Raw genomic sequence first — 17,370 nt, forward strand, 5'->3', positions numbered from 1 at the left:
ACTGTGCCCACTGTCCCAAATGAGTACCTTTGTCCACTGAAATGTTGCTATGTTACAATGAAATGTTACTGAGGCAACCAGACAAAGGAATAACGGGAAACTGCTTCTCTGGTTCACGACAAATGTGTGGCTTGATTACCGAGTGAGTGAGAAATCCACCCATGAAGGAAAAGTGAGCAGGTGCAACCGAGTCATTTTATTGTTTATCTTTCTGGGTTTGTGGAGTTCAAGTATTGTTTTGACTCGCGTTTTTATGTGTAAACTTGTGTAAACTTGAATCCACTGAAGGATTAGGAAAGGTGAACCATCGTGAGGCATCCGCCATTCAACAATCGGCGGAATTTTCAGGTAAAATTCTCGCATTGATTCTCAAATTTCGGTTTGAAATCATCAGTCAATACATGTGGGTTGTCCTTTCTGTTGATCTGTTTTTGGGACGTCATTTCTTCCAAATGTTTCAAAATCCGAGTAAAGACATGACAGAGGACGCGTGTGACTGACCAATCCTTACGAATTCTTAGTGATTGGTCAGATTTTCCAACCGTCTAACGCCTGTTGCTCGCAATTGGTGCTACAAAAATAGACAAAAGTTTGTGTGCGACTGTTTTGACCGGCGGACCAAGATTTTTTAACGTACTCTAATTACAGATTTGTTGGCTTAATTGCGAATTCAGAGTGAGTCCAGGCACCATATATAACAGCTCTGCAATGGTGGCTGGTAAGATGTTTTTGTGAACAGGCATTTTGTATCTCATAGGAAATTGTGATACTTATATATTTGCAAATATGAATTGGTGACCTTGCTAAAACGCTTCCGGTATGACCGTATAATTATTTTCAATTTTACATGGTACTATCGTGGTCATTGCTGAGAAATATCGCGAAGTTTATGTCATAGAATTCAACACTTGAAATGCCGTTTCGTCTTATAATTTTTACAACGAAGTTAGTTTAAGGAGTGTTCACGATGACGTATGACGGAATATTTGGCTCACATCAGGAATATCTTTACCAAAAAAACAGAGCAAAATTGTGCCAACATCATGAACTTTTTCAATCAAACAAACACTGACAGAGGCTGTCAACTGAGGGGAAGTTTTAACCCCTTGTTTTACTCCTGCTTCTGCAACCTTTTGATGTATGTTAGGACTGGTAAGATATTTGAGGCGTTTCTGTCCTGGTATTTGGTAGGGCAGTCCATTTAGTTTTGGGCTCCGAGTGGCCCACTGAATGCGCTACTTTTGGCATTTGGTTTTGGAGTCATGGCATTTGTAAGTCCTTTGAATCCTAGGGCACTGACAGTGAACGATAACTAAAAACGCTTCATTTCGTTTGACTGGCAACATGTGACCTGAAAAATTACCAAGCGTTGTTCCGTGTTGTTTTTGCAGTGTAACTTAGTTTGCTACATTTTCGAAATGTGCAACAGTTGAGACAAGGGCGAAAACACAAATCAGATGGGCTGGTTTGGTTAGGATTGAAAGTTACGAACGTACGGAAATTGCAACAAAACCTCCGGTTTGTGTGGTTTTGAGGTTTTCTGCCGGGAGTCATACGATTAGTAAGCAAAGTCCGGATGATCAAATAAATAATAGGGGTAGCGCAATATACGAATCAGTTTACTAAACGTATATGCTCGCGAGAACCACAAAATGGAGAAAGCTGAGGTTGAAACTTCATGTCCTTCAGCGTAAAATCTAACTTGAGTGTAGTTTATACAGAGTTCCGACATCTTACTTATGCTGTAAGGGGTTGATTTAGTAAAAGAAAACGTAAGCTTATGGTTTTCCAGGCTGGATTCTCTTTACGGAAAGCTACTTTTATTGCTAGTGATAAGATCATTTTGGTTTCTGAAATTTCTGAACTGGTTTTGGGCTAACGGACTGACGCAGTTACGCTGAACTTACTGGTCTTCTTGTATTAATATAAGTTTAATGAATATCCATTGAAAACCCATGCTGAAGAGACTCGCTAGAACGTCTTTTGATTTTCTGATATGGAGTTGTACCACTGGAAATAACAATACGGAAGGAAAACCAACAAGACAGACAGTGTTGAATATATCGTCCGATACTCAGCAAATGGCTGCGTGTTAAATTTCGAAACCTCACAGGGAGAAACCTATAAAACGGTTTAATCTCGATCAGGATCACATACCAGCTTCCGGCAAACAGACACTAATACTGATAATATTTCGACCAATGGGGTTGATTGACCAACCTTTTTCATGTCGCTATGCGAATGAGATTAACTAAATGATCCACTGTGCTGACCTACGAAGATGGGTAAAATCCGTCCCATATTTTATGTTTGTCAAATCAAAATGGGAGTCTAATCGGGATCATCAGCTTTTGGTGACGATGAAGTAATGAAGTAGGTTCACATATATTTCTATCCTTTTTATACCACCTGTGATTTACGCGTATCCTTAATACAGAATCCATTTTCCGCTTACGGAAGTTAACGTGGCAAACACTGGGAAAACTCAGGTGAGAAGCCATTGTTTTGCATTAGGTACTCCCGTCTTGGTGCGAACGTTTGAGTGAATTCAAGAGGTTTGGGGCCGTTTGCGTACTGATGGGCACCTCTAAAATTGAAGTTGTCTGAAGCCTCACCAAGCTGTTCAATAAATATTCGCATTAATATACATGGTATGGTATGATGAATCGATATTATAGTTCATACTCTTAAGCTATAACTATTTCCCGAGTATAAATTCTTGGCTGCAATGCTTGACTTCTTATATCAGGATATGTCGAACGTGATAAATACCCCCTTGTGTGAAAGGCGGATTGTTAGCAGTTTTGTTTTCACCCAAATGAAACCAACATGCAGGTAGGACATTTTTGGTTGGCCGTTTACAGTATCTTCTCGTGGGTGAACTAATTGTCTTTCTAGGGTGAGAAAACAATATTGTTGCCCCAGTAATAAGGACACCCTGAAGAGTTTTATCAAACTCGGCCCAATTGTACATTTGGTTTCTACGGGGACTGGACCCGCAAGGAACCAGTGTAATCACATTTGTGTTCTTCGGGTTGATGTACGTCTACTTCTTGCCCCAATATTGGAACTTCTGCCCCCTGTTATTTGTAGGGAGGTTGATAGTTATTTGGTAATACAATAGTTCCTCTTTATTGACAGTCGGGGCACATTGTCCTGACAAGTAAGACCTAAAGGGAATATTTCACGGGACGGAGTAAAATGGCCTTACACGGAGGCAATCATTTCCATCATGATTGAGCCTATCGAAGTTGGGCAAAAACTGCTGTGTACTTAGATATGGGTGAAAATTTCATTTCTTTGAATTCACTTAGAAAAACTGTCATATCGCTCTCGCAATACCTCGGAATAAATCTTCTTGTGCAATCTCGGTTCTAGAAGAACGTATCCAGAGTAAATATGATATAATTCAATGGTTTAGTAGGCTTGCTTCAGAAATTGCACAAAATTGCGGTATTTGATTTGCTTACATACTAACCTCGGAGGAGAGTTCAAATATCGCCACTTTTAAGTTCTGCTTGGTTTAGCTTATAATTCTATATAGATTTGCTGCGAAGGTTTCTGCCTGGTCGCTCAGTCGTTGCAGGACATGGATTGTAGTATGTTTTTGTTCTTGTGAAGTCGGATGTCTCAGGCTTGTTCAGCCGATTTCTATCCACTTTAATTTCGGTCCGATTTTCCGCTCTTTCTAGGGTTTGCCGGTTGAACAGTATGCACCGCTGTCGTCTTGACAATAGAAAACCGAGAGTGTTATTAATTCTGGTTATCTGAAGCGACTAAACTGACCATAAGATGGTCTGAATAAGTCCCCGTGTATAGCCAGGTTTGCTGCATATCCGGAAGCATATATAACCAGTAAATGTTTGGCAGAAATCATTCGATAACTGAGATTTCGAAGCCCAAGCAAGCTAGCCATTGTTCCTGCATCTTAACTCAGAGCGGCTGTTACATATCATTTGAGATGAATGTTCACTGTTAATTTCTGCACAACTAACATTGTGGGTGAATTTTTTGATTAGAAGCCTCTTGGATTCGGCGAAGCTAGTGGTTAATTAGATATGTTACTAGACATCTAGTGCTAAACTTTCAAAGACTGGTGTATCACAATAGTTATAAACAAGAAGAGACCGCAGGGCATTTGGGCACATGCACATAATGGAGACTTAACTGAAAACATCATAGGGGTTGTTTCCGAAACTGCTGTTTTCCACCGAGGCTTTGGTGGCCACTGGTGAAGAACCACCAGCTTTCCACTGCAAATTTTGAATTTTGGAGAAGAAGCGCCGAATAGAGAAAGGTGGCTATTTACTAGAAATTGCCGTCAGATTGCATTCGAAGATGTCTTGAGTTACACCATATAAATGACATAACGTCGGTTCGGTTTCCTCACTTTTTTGAAACTACACTTCCAGTATGCTCCAAAGAGACGGACGAGCTCAGATCGGATTATAGAAATTTGCCCAAATTTAAGGGACTATTGAAGTATGAAGACCAATAGGCAAGTGAATCAACCGGTCGCGAATCCAGCTAAAGGTTTTTATTCCGTCTCATCAAGGCAGGTTGGGAATAGGAAACTAGTTTTACGCAGTACAAAAATATTCTCTTTTGCAAAGGAACCGCCTGGGATGAAACCAGTTACATAAGGTGCTAGTTCTCCATCTAGGGCTGCCTACTGACGACGGTTAAAATATGAGCTATTACATTGTGTAGTATTTAGTACAGAATAGCCCCACTTTATTTTCATTTGCCTGTTTTCCCTTTCAAATGAAGTACGCTATCCAACTAAATTACAGTTAACTTTTGCACACAGATTTTAAACCCCACAAGCAATAATTTCCAGTGGTGAAAAACAACGTAAACGAAAGATTCAGCTGCAATTTAAGCGGTTCTTTAGTGCAAACAAAAATTTAATGCTTCTGTGGTTGCCGAATTTTCGCAATTAGTTTTCAGACACAACATAGGGTCGACAGAAATTCGGATACTTTGACTACCTGATGAGCTCAAGAAGTACACCCCACAAGCAATAATTTCCAGTGGTGAAAAACAACGTAAACGAAAGATTCAGCTGCAATTTAAGCGGTTCTTTAGTGCAAACAAAAATTTAATGCTTCTGTGGTTGCCGAATTTTCGCAATTAGTTTTCAGACACAACATAGGGTCGACAGAAATTCGGATACTTTGACTACCTGATGAGCTCCAAGAAGGACGAAAATGGTAGTGGGCTGTCGGAGAGTTTTTAGCAAACTTATGAATAATGCTATATATTTAAACTCTTATAACTGTTGAATGTTCAATCGGCTGCAATTATTGTTCCCTTTTGAACCGGCGTATCGTTTTATTAGGGTATCCCAAATATGGCCTGAACAGCTTAGCTTTAACGCATTTGTTCAGATTTAAAAGAGCACTGGGAGATGGCAGGACATCAGTCGGTTCAACAACCGATGTTTCACAGAAAATGTCACTTGATAGTTGTGTCAAGTCAGCCGACGGTTCAAACTACAAAAAATATGACCATGTTGTGTGCTCTACCAGGGCAAATCCCGCCTTAGCGAAAGCAGAAGCCATTTACATGCGATAAATGCATAAGATGATGGTACCTCTTTACGTTTGTCGGTTATTCCGCATGAACAGACGTCCGCAGACCTGCGAATACACCACCTGCTGGTTTACATCACTCACAACCACCGTTTGTGGGATTGAAGGTTCATGTTACAGTTTGCCTGTCATTATACTGAGTGGCACACCTCAGTTGAAAGAGAAGACTTTTAGACGCGCCGACGCACGAAAGTAAGGCTGGATCAGTTAATGGTAAACAGAACGAGATGAAATGGTTGGCAGTTTGGCAAAGGTTAGCCGGTGCGCGGTATAAAAATCAGATCGTATATTATGTACGTCCAGATAAAAATATCCTGCCAACCCTTAAGTGCGCTTTGAGGTCCGCGTTGGAAATGATTGCTGTTGAATTAGAGGTTGACTTAAGGTGGGCATGAACTTACTAAGAACGGAGCAGGCTGAATTTACTGTTAGTTAGAGGTGTTCAGCCTAGCTAGTGCCATGATGAGGTGGTTCAGGCCCCAATGAAAACAGGCGCCGTTAGCTAGCTGGTCACTTTCAAGCGTTTGCGAAACCAACTTTGGCTTTTGCTTTAGATTCCAGCAGTCGAAGTGACAGCATTTCGCATCTGAGTTCGGTAATTAATCTGCGCTGACTTCACCGTAACAGGTACGGGGTTCAAAATCAAAATTCAATTCAATGCTTATTCGGATGGATCTGGCAGTGTTGTCACAAGAGCTGAATCCAATTTATTAATTCACACAACAATACAGTATTGCGGATGGGCACATTACATTAATATGGATTACATCATTTTTGATTGAATTGAGTCATCACTGTCCTCGATTTTTGATTACTGGAAAGCAAGTTAAAACCATTTAATTGTGTAGCATTAGGGATTACCAGAAGCCACAAATAACGTAGCTTAACAACTTTTACCCGAGAGAGAAGTTGTGATAGTTGTCAAAAGTCTTTGGAATAACATCATACAAACTGATTTTTGTGTCCATCAAGTGAACTTGACAGAGTGTGAAAAAAATTCCAGATATTTCATGGTTCCAGTCATCTTATAGCATAGCTTGCCTTTTTTGTACCTTCTGTATTCTGTAACAAAATTGTTAAATTAATGAGAGATTATGGCGTAATTGCGACCTCCATCTTATGCATGGGTAAAATTTTGACAGGAGGCAGTTAAAACGAGATTCAGCGCGTTTGAAGTACTTATATTCCTTGAGAAGAGTAAATAAATAAAACATGCCATAAATCTTATCGAAGAGTTCGGAAATCCCCCAGTAGGTCATGAGCTAAGTTGGGTAATTGTACGGCTTTGTCAACAAAGTCTCAGGATCTCCAATGAAGATACACAAAATTGTTGTCATCACAATCATTATCATCATCATAGACGGGATGACACCAGTGTTCGACACTGATGCTTCGTTGATGTACGTCGGTTTTGATGTCAACTCAGTGTATTCGAATGTCTCCAGGGAGGATGATTCGGAGTTGACTAACAAGTTGTTAATGGCGCACGCAACAATCTGAATAGCTGAGGGAACAAAAGAAAGTCTAAAATTTAGCCGGTCTGATGTAGACTCAGATGTCTACTCGTAAGATCACTAGCATTAAAGACATTAGAATTGCTGGCTTTAACCAATGTTTATGTGGATATGAGTTTGTACAATCTGAATTGTTTGTTTTATTTTGGATATTTATTCATCTTCCTAACAGACTGCACTGCATTTATTAAACTCTTTCGAAATCATGTTATAAATATATGCTTTAATGCTGGAAATTTTAGCAACCATGGAGTTTAAAGATCTAGACTGTATTGCTGAATTCTTACACATATCTACAACGCAATGCATATCCAGAAAGTTGAGACAATCAGTCTTCTTCCTCAGAGAGCTTCAGCAAAACGTTTCGCGGCTGAAAACAAAAATCATTCATGAAGCCGTCTCTATAAGAAGGTTGGTGCTTTATCATCGGCAGCTTGTTGAGCAAGTCTTCCAGGTTTCTGGTTCATCTGTGTACCCACACACCACGTCTAACGTTTTCTTTTTCCCATCAGACAAATATGAGACAAAACACCTCGTATCGTAATGAGAGTCCTTGCTTACAGCCGATGGGATCCGGTTTGTGCGGTATTAACATGTCAAACACTTGTCAAACAAAACATTGGTGATTAGTATGAGAGAATATAGGAGTTTGGGTAAGCCTCAGCTGTATATATTGTAAAACTTACGTCGTTCTAGCGATTGATCGACTGTGAACGTCGCAATTTAAAAACAAATGTACTTCACAACATTATGAAATTTTTGTAAACCATATTGTACGTGATTTATAAAAATGGACTGCAAATAATTTAAGGATAGACAAATTTGTTTTTGCAGAATTAGTGGCAAGCAAAAGTTTCAACGTCATTTGATGTTGAAATTAATCCAAGGGATGAACAATTACAATTAACCGACACACTCTGGCCTTTGTCACTCTAATCTAGTCAAAAAGCAGCCTAGAAATATTTCATAATGAAATGGGAATGCTCGGGGCATTTGGTCAGCTTCGTTCCGTGACCGTGCAGATCAGGTAGAAACAACTGCTGTCCCGATCCACCGACTTGTTTTATAGTCTGTCCTTTGTCTAACGATTCAGAAGTTGTTAGTTGCCTTAGGAAATTGACCCATACACCAAATCATTTAATTCTATTTTCTTTATAAATGACAAAAATTTAGAGACACCAAGAGATAGTACCAAAAGAATAACTTTCAACTGGCTCAAACAAAGATTTTGTGTGACTTGTTAAATGGAGATGTTCTTGTCTTAGATTGACGGCGTTGCGCCCATGAAAATCATAAAGTTTCTTAACAATTAAGTTTTTCCAAGCCGTGTCCAAACTCTGACTTGGGATTCAAATAACCTTCATTAGAGCATCCTACCATCAGCATATTTTTAAACTACTGGAGGCATGATATGAATTTACCACTGATTCGTTCTAAGGGTTTTACAGAGACAAATTAACATACTGACTAGATATAAAACAAAAAGGTTATATTGCTGGGCGCTACGTACAGCATTGCAGTCTAAAACCTGGAGATAGGAACCTTAAAGTAAATGTTGTGACTCGGCTGAAGAGTCAGATTACTAACGATAAAGCTGATCGTTTGAGAACATATAGCGGACAAACGTTCCGTCTCTGTACTTATCAGATAAACATCATAGAGTTGAAGATCTAATCAACCTGGCTGAGAACATGACTGAAGATGACTGGTTTAAGCGAAACAATCTAGAAAGGTTTTTCAACTCCCAATGAAGCTTTGAAAGACAGCTAATTCGCAAAAAAGTTTTGGGAGAAATCTCAGCACGCAAGTATCCATGGCTGTTTTCACAACTGTCGAAAAAATACGTTTGGGGTAGGCTTCCGTTTCAGAATAACTCATTAGCACCCTACACCAATGTTGGCGAAGATTGCAGTTGACAATACCTCAAAACCAGTTCACAGTCTAAAGGCGGATTTCCTCCAGTCACGTAAGTAGACTGCCCGCTGACAACCGAGATATTTTAGTACTTTCATTGTTTTACTGCTTTTTGGACCATTATTTTGGATGCCTGAAGAGGTAACTCGTCCAAATGTTGAGTAATCATAATTCACTACGGTCAGCTTTTGAGGCTAAAAACATGATAACCGGTCCAGTGATACAGCACCATGTAGCCATGAAACAGCGTGAAGCTCGGCCAAACTTTTCGTATTGTCTTTAAGAAGCCTTTCAAACAACCCACATCGGTAAAACGCAATAGCACAATAGTCGACAATACTGCCACCCGACATTGCGACAGTGCTTTTGTTGGCAAAACGTTCTGCTTTCGTTTTGGGCTTGTCATGGTTCAACAACGAAACCCAGTCTCTTTCGGCGACATCAGGTTATCCTAATAGTGAACTGCATTGGATGTGTCCTGATGCCATCGTCGCCCTCTAGGACTTTGATTCTGCTGTGTTCAGTAAACTGGGATAAATGCTTCTATAAAAGAGGCTGTGGGTACAAATTCACTATTAGGAGGGTCTGAGAAGGGTCTGTCAAAATGGACTGTTGTCGTTATCAAACCATGATGAGGCTAAAAAGCCAACAGAAAGCAAGTTCACCATCCCATTTTTCTCCTTATTCTAAATGGCAATTTTTGAACTAGAACTTTCGCTTACCAGATTGGTTCAAACGCGAATCTAAGATAATGGTCTTGCACCTAACCCCGTTAAAATGAAATTATAGACTGCATTCGTAGGCAGTATGTATGTTCTGGGTTCAGCAGTCTGTATGTTACTGTCTAATGTTAATCTGGGTTAAGATGATTGGAAAGGTGAGCAAGTCAATGCAGTCTTTATACTATCAGCATGGTGGTACATGATTACTAAATCAAGTAGGGCCAACTAAGCGTTATGACCCAGGAGTGATTACAAAGGGTTATTAGAAAGCCCACAACTGTCAGGAGAGTCAAAGAGAATAAACATGTGGACAGAAAATTTGGGGCAACAGTCATTTTGGCTTTTGGTGCGCTAATCTAGGAAAATTAGCACTAAAAATGTTGCAAATTGGACAAACTGGGTTACTCGAATTATCAGGTGAACAATTTCTTGGCGCAAGATGGGATACAATGTCTCCTTCCTTAGAATATGAAATGATTTGCTAATGACACAAACGCACATCAGAATGAAATCTGGATCTGAATTGTTATGGTGCAAATGATTGTGGTCATTAAAAGTAATTCCGAACACAGTCGTGGGCAACAAATAATGCATAGGAGGCAAGATAAACTGGAAGTGACTCGACACAACTGTATCCAGGTAGCAGTTATTAACCTATCAGTGTATGAGGTATGCTAAATATCCTGAGAGACTATATTCCAACTCGGTAAGTTGCAGCTTACTATCCATAAGAAGTTCTTCTTCTTCTAAAACCCACAAGACAAAAGTGATTGTGGAGTGCAGAATTACCACTGTTACAACATTTAGGTTAACTAATCGCAAATCGAACATGGAATGCATATGGAGCTAAAAAACAGGATGAAAGTTATTCATCTCATGTGGTGTCATGTGGCATAAAACATTGTAGCTATACGGAAAAGAGAGCAACTGCAAAAATCTAAAGTAAATTTTCTCGTGAGAAAGTTCGTATAGCTGGGCATGGATCAAGGAAGACATTCACCAGTATAACACATGATGTTCTCATCCCCCCAAAAGTTGAAGTCGGGCTGCGTAAAGCGGAGGCAATAAACATGCATGCTCAACCTAGCCGAATCGTCTAAGTGGTGGGATAACGTGGCACACGGATCTATACATCGTCATTACCAATATACCAGTAATAAATACTGGCGCTTGACTGGTCCTGGAACATGGACATATATTTGAAGAATTTTCGTTACATTTTCGAGCTGTTTGTGAGGCAGACTTTGAACCGATACGTCCATAATTCAATGCCCATTCAACGGATATACTATTGATGAGGCACGAATGTAGTCTGTGATCGTGTCAAAGCTGAGCCGCGCGTCTAATGGAAGATAAAGTTCATTGCAGAATGTGTGGAACTGCTTTGAAGCATTATTTTGCAACTGAGTACTAGTAATGAACACCTACGTAAGTTCCAGCAGACTCGTGAGAATGTTCAGTTTTTAAAACTATATGCACACAAGATGTTTCCCTCCCTGTCCAATAGCTTGCAATTGATTAGTTGGTGTTTGGTGGTTGACCACTTCTGTTTAGAGTGTAACTGTACAATTGCGTTAATACTCTGCTTAATGTGAATGGAGTTTGTTGCTCACGTGTTGACGTTTATTGTTGTTAATAAATCTGGTGTATTGTTGATGACGATGAGATCCACGTGCCACGTTATCCCGTCACTTAGACGATTCGGCTGAGGTTGACCATGCATGTCCATTGTCTCCACTTTGCGCAGCACGTCCACACTCCTCCCATCAACATTTAAGTGCATTAGTTGATCTTTTGACTACAAATGTGACAGATATCCGTCCAGCAGTGAAGCAGTTTTACTAGCTTCACAACATACGCGTCATTGCTTGACCCAGCAAGCACAAGGTTTCTCGTTTTGTTTTGTGTAAAATGACCGCCTAGCAAATTCTTTGTATAAGCCAACGTATGGATACAACTCACCCACACTGATTTAATGCATTTCGACCGGTGTGGTTTTTTAACCGTGTCCTCGTTTCTGCTTCTTCCAACTTATCTAATCTCATGCAAGTGTCCTCTGTGTAGGACACCTGGACTGAAAACTTTTGACTCTCCTCTCAATGCGTCGATCTACATGACGCGAACCAATCGGTCAAACAAGTCCATTGGCGGTGCGATTGATTCGCTCACTTTTTAAACTAATTTTCCTCGTCCCTATTGCGTTCATTCCTGTTGTTTATTTTGCAGTCCTCAGTTTAAGACAACCGCTTTGGTTATCCAAAGTGAGTGGCTTTCTGTTACTAATTTTTTCCATTTAATCAAGTTTTTTTTTTGTTTCGCTCCTTCTCTCGGTGCGTGTCAATAATATGGTGTTTTGTAAGGAATAATAAATAACAACCTATCGTTAAAGTGAATTATTTATTTTTACGTGAACATACGAGCGTTAAATGGTGGTGAGCACCCGGCATTTTAATGTCATTATCTAGGACTTCATTTCAGCAAATATGGGTCATATCCTCTATACAAAATGCTAAGTAGACATGCTAGTCCATAAGACGAACCACATTACAAGTGAAAGCAAGTTGTTTATTTTTGCGTTCAGTCATATTACAGTCATACCATTAAAACGAGTTTAAACCGCGTATTTTTCGTATTGTGAAACGGCGCTATAGATGCCTTAATCCTGGCATTCTATTTAGGATGTGATTTGCGTTCACAATGCGTTCAGACGTTTTTCTCTCAAACACCATGAGTTCAACAGACGGTAGTGTAGATCAAATGAAACGTGTTCGTCAGTGGTAAAAATTTGACCGTACGAACCCTTAGAGGCTCACCTTTTAGCTGGTGCATATTAAACTCTGGTAAAAGGAGTAATGGCACTTGTGACGAAAAACTAGTTACATAGATCGTAATGCACGTAACATTTTGGAAGAGGGAGGATTGGTTATTACAATCCACCCAAAAAATTACAAAGTAGGCAACCTACTGTCAGCGTTCTGATAAATTAGTTCTTTTAATTTTTGTGAGCGTTAAGGGTGACGAAAAAGAGGCTTCAGTTTAAATTATTAGCAATTTTCCAACATATATTATCTTTGTTAAGTCCTTAATGCTTGGCAGAAACAAAATCTGGAGGATCACCAGTCGACTGAGTTTATAAAATCAGTAAGGTTGGATCGATATGTTTCAATTAGACCATATCTTAGGGATCATTTGGGCAAACTGTATTTTTACTAGTGGCTTATTCATTCCGCTCTTCCAGCTGTCTTGCTTCCAAAATTTGTTGTCAGTCCAATGCGTCCTACTGTGTCAGATATCCTTTTTGACTGACCTCTCAATCATATGCCTCATTGCAATGCGGCTTAAGTGTGTGACGCAGTATTGGTAGAAGTCCCGGATTATCCCCACTTTGTGATGACATACAATTCACGACTAACGTTTCCTTGTTTAATGGAAATTTGGGAGTGCTGCTAAATAACGCCATCTTCCGCATCACATTGTTAATCTAGTATAGCTCAGCCATACCTCAGTATGGCTTGGATTTCCGAAAGGTTTGGTCGCACCACTACTCTGTATTGGAACACATCATGTGTGAACGTGAAACTGGACTAGTGACAACCACAGATCAACGCGAAACGTGCTGCAGTCAGCGTTCCGTGTCATTTCACGAGGCATTTGCATCATCCTCGTAGAACACTTGAGTAGCTTTTAAGCCCTTGGCGTTTTTACCGTGACATTATTCGTGGCTTGGAACTGACGATTCGTTAGGACGCTTTAGACCACCTTTAGCCTTCAATAAAGTACATCACTCAGAGTGGTAGCATTGGACGCTCACAGGCAAGCAGACGCTAGGCATGTGGTAGAAATTGGGCGTAAGGTACACGGCTCATTACCGGTGTGGACTGATTCAAAAGCCCCTGTACTTAGATTAAGCACACTGGCTTTATTTATGCTAATCCCATTGGTTTAGTTACAGTTAATGACTCAGTATTTTCAGAATAAGATAAAACGCCTAAAAAGGGGATGGACGCAACCTTCAGAAGCTAATGTTATAATAACTCTCATGTTTTAGGCAACTTGAATAAGTGTAAATATGAAAAAGGCAACCTGTGGCAAGCCCCTTCTCGGGTGCTTATTATTTAGTTCTCCAGTTACTTGTTTGTTGAGTGATTTATATAGAAAGACCGCCTAAAAACAATCGTTACTTTCAATATCTGAGAATTTTTTACTGCCTTCCGTTTGGCAACATATCGTAGACTCATATATTTGTTGCTGAACAAGATCATTATTGCCAAGGATTCATAGTACTAGGATCAGAATTCCTACTATCGCTGCTAAGCTTAGCTTTAGATGGGACGGTCGATTCAAACGATTTCAAAAGTAAATCACCTAGTACCTTTGTGCCAAAGAGGAATTGTTTCGTTGAGATGTTTAATTTTGCCGTGTTTATGCTCAAACAAAAATGACCACATTCTGCCTTACTTTTGTTGGAAATCGTTTTATTTGATCTCCATTCACAATTTATGACGCTGATTCAATTTTACGGTTGCACCACCATGACTATCTTGTCCGCAGATTCTCCTCTCTCAAAACTTCTAGGATGTCGAGCAGAAATTTTTATGAAAATATGGTCAACAGGCAACCAGTGTAATATGCCATGCTTTTGTTGAAATTTGTTTTAATTAGTTGTCTCTAATTTTTGGTGCGCATTCAGTTCTACGGTTGGAGTGCTGTGGCTTCAGATATGGTCGCTGGAAAGTTGGCGCATGTTTGCTTTTGGTTTTCCACTTTTGAGAAGGCATTAAATTAATGGATAAGGAATAATTATGTGGTACATGTACGTGCAAGGATAACTGAAGCACCAACAACATTTGGCATTACAGATGGGTGTACTACAAATACGGTAGGTGGCCAGTGAAACCAACCGAATCCGAAAAAGCAAATGTGCAAATGACAAACAGTATATAAGGCACCGGTTGTTCAGTGCGGTTCATCCAAGGAGACATGGGAACCATTTCCCATCCACCTCTCATTATCTTGAACACAATCATAAGGTGACCAAGTTTTCATACGGTGGACTTTCAGTAAATTGGCCGCCAAAGGCGGAGGAGTTAAGCGGGGCTCTGCTGAAGTGTGGAACACCCCCATGTGAAGTCCGTCACTTTGTAGCCGATGAATTCAGTAAGGTGCTTACGCAAATCCACCTCTAGGAAATGTCACCATTTTCAGTGAGGAACTCGCTACCAGTTAACAGGACCTCACTACTTCTACGGACTATGGACATAAGACTTCATCAGCTGTAAGCCTTTGGTTCTTCAAACATAGTATGAGTTATTCAAATTTAGTGAATCTCCTATCGCGATGACTACTAGGATTTGCAATTGTTGAGGTTTGAGGACAAATCTGATCGGCTTGAACATGCAAGAAAAAATTTACTCACAGTAGAGATAATCTTGCATACTTTGTCTACATAAGTAAAATGTAGGCTCTAGAAATCTTCATTAACTGCTTACTGTAAGCGAATCACGTCTTGCTGCAAGTCGTGGTATCTTATTCCTTTAGGCACTGCTTTCCAACTCGAGGTACTTAGAGATCCTGAAGATTAGCTCACAAAAAATCAGCAGCACAAAAATTCGGAGCAAAACGCACTAGACATAGAAATTATTAACTATGAAAGGATAACCTTGAAAGCATTCTAGTTTCTGACGAGTTGTTTCCATTTGCTGAGTACGGCGGGATGCTGAGAGGTGGAAATTAGGGTGTCTAACTCACTTTTAAAAGATGGGAAGCCTAGAAATTTGGATGAAAAACGGAATTCCGGCAAACTTCCGCATTTTAAAGTAATCCTGATGCATTTTTATAACGCATGATCTTAACGGCGTTGAAAAATTTGCTTGCACTCAGGGTGTCTGATTGCAAGATTTGAAAACTCATTATTGTCAGCCTTAATCACGGCATCCCATTTGGCACTGACACTTGCACTGGTTTGGACATTCACAGAAAGACTGCGCATCGCAGCATCTCATGGGCAGCACAATGATCTCAGAGTCGAAAGACAGATTTGTGTTAGTACCATAGAATCAACCAAGATTCCCACATAGCTAGCTGCTGGAACGAAAATCATTTTTGCTTTGCGTCGTTCCAATGGAGAATCTGATGACTGCTACGCATCTCTTGGCACCTCCTGGTTACTTTCAGGTACAAATAAATTATTTTACACTTATCTATCAGCGAATAACCGGAAACCGTTATTTCGTCCTACGGATCGCCGACCTTGATTTGGGGTGTGTGGACGTTCTTGCTGCAGACGGGCATCCATTCACTTTTGTGTATCTTCCTCTCACGTTTTATTGTGTTAATTGACGTTATGCAACCTTATGTCGGTTGTTTCCAAAAAGTGTCGTGAGTTTGCACATTATATGGTTTCGTTATATCGATGTTTTTGCTGGAGAGAATACGGTTTTTCACTGGACATCTACTTTCTAGTTTTCTACTTTTTATCCTTTTGGCTCCGACACACTCACTGTTAGGACATAGGGAGTGCTGTTGCTTGGCTTTCACGATTATGGGCAACTCCCGTTGGCTCCTTCAACGAGTTAGGTGATGCGCATTATCTGATGGACTGCAGTTCATGTGCAGTTCATGGTTGTACTGCACAGTTCATCCGAAAAAGCACAAACGTATTTGGATGAATTGACCAAAGTCCTTTGGTAAGCACTTTACACCCACAAAGTGTAAGGTCATGCCCGTGGACATGCAATAACTAACACGCCACCTAAAATACAGGGGGAAGTATTGAAAGTTGTGGAGCGTTTTACGTATCTTGGAAGTTGTATTATTTCTGACTGTAGTGTGACATGAGGCCTGCAAGACCCGGTTTGCGTTTACTTACTTGAGACACCTATGGCGTCAAAGTCGTGTATCCCTGAATCTCAAGGAACGTGTTTAGCAAGCTACAGTGCGGGCTGGTTTGTTGTATGGCTGTGAGACTTGGCCTAGTCGAGCAGCGGAACTGAGACGTCTTCAGGTGTTCGACAATCGTTGTCTTAGAACCATAGCTTGTGTGGATTAGTATCGGCTAATCCGTAATGAGGCTGTTAGAGAGTGAGTTTACGGTTGCGCAACGGGTACTTCCAGTGAAGGATGTAACCAGCAACAGAAGCTGCGTTGGTTGTTGCGCAAGCCCAACCATCGTTTTACAAAGAGAGTGCTGTTCTCCATGCCCTATTCAGGGGGTCGGAAGCAGAGAGTTGGACAACTCTTGACCTGGCAGAAGGGTATGAAAGAAATCACGGAAAGTTTCAGTGATGTCTGTGATACTCGCATTCCAGGATGGGCACCGCGTGAACCTCACTGCGTCTGGTTGGAGACGCTGCAATATATGGCTGCCAACCGATAACAGTGGCGACTTTATTTCCAGTTGCTATCAAGATTGCCTGAGTGAGTGTTCGGAGGTGTAGCAACCTCGGAATGATTACAGTAAGTTAGCGGTAATTCCCTTCCCCGTTCACCTTTATTATTTTTCTTCACAATAAGGCTTTTAAATACATCAGGTTTGTACGGCGGCGAAGCGTCGGTTTTGAGCACTGGTGTTATGCCGTCGATGATGATGATGATGAGGATGACAGACTTCAGAGCTAACGCAAATAT

This window comes from Opisthorchis viverrini (genome assembly GCF_000715545.1).
Source record: "Opisthorchis viverrini unplaced genomic scaffold opera_v5_183, whole genome shotgun sequence".
NCBI lineage: Eukaryota > Metazoa > Platyhelminthes > Trematoda > Opisthorchiida > Opisthorchiidae > Opisthorchis > Opisthorchis viverrini.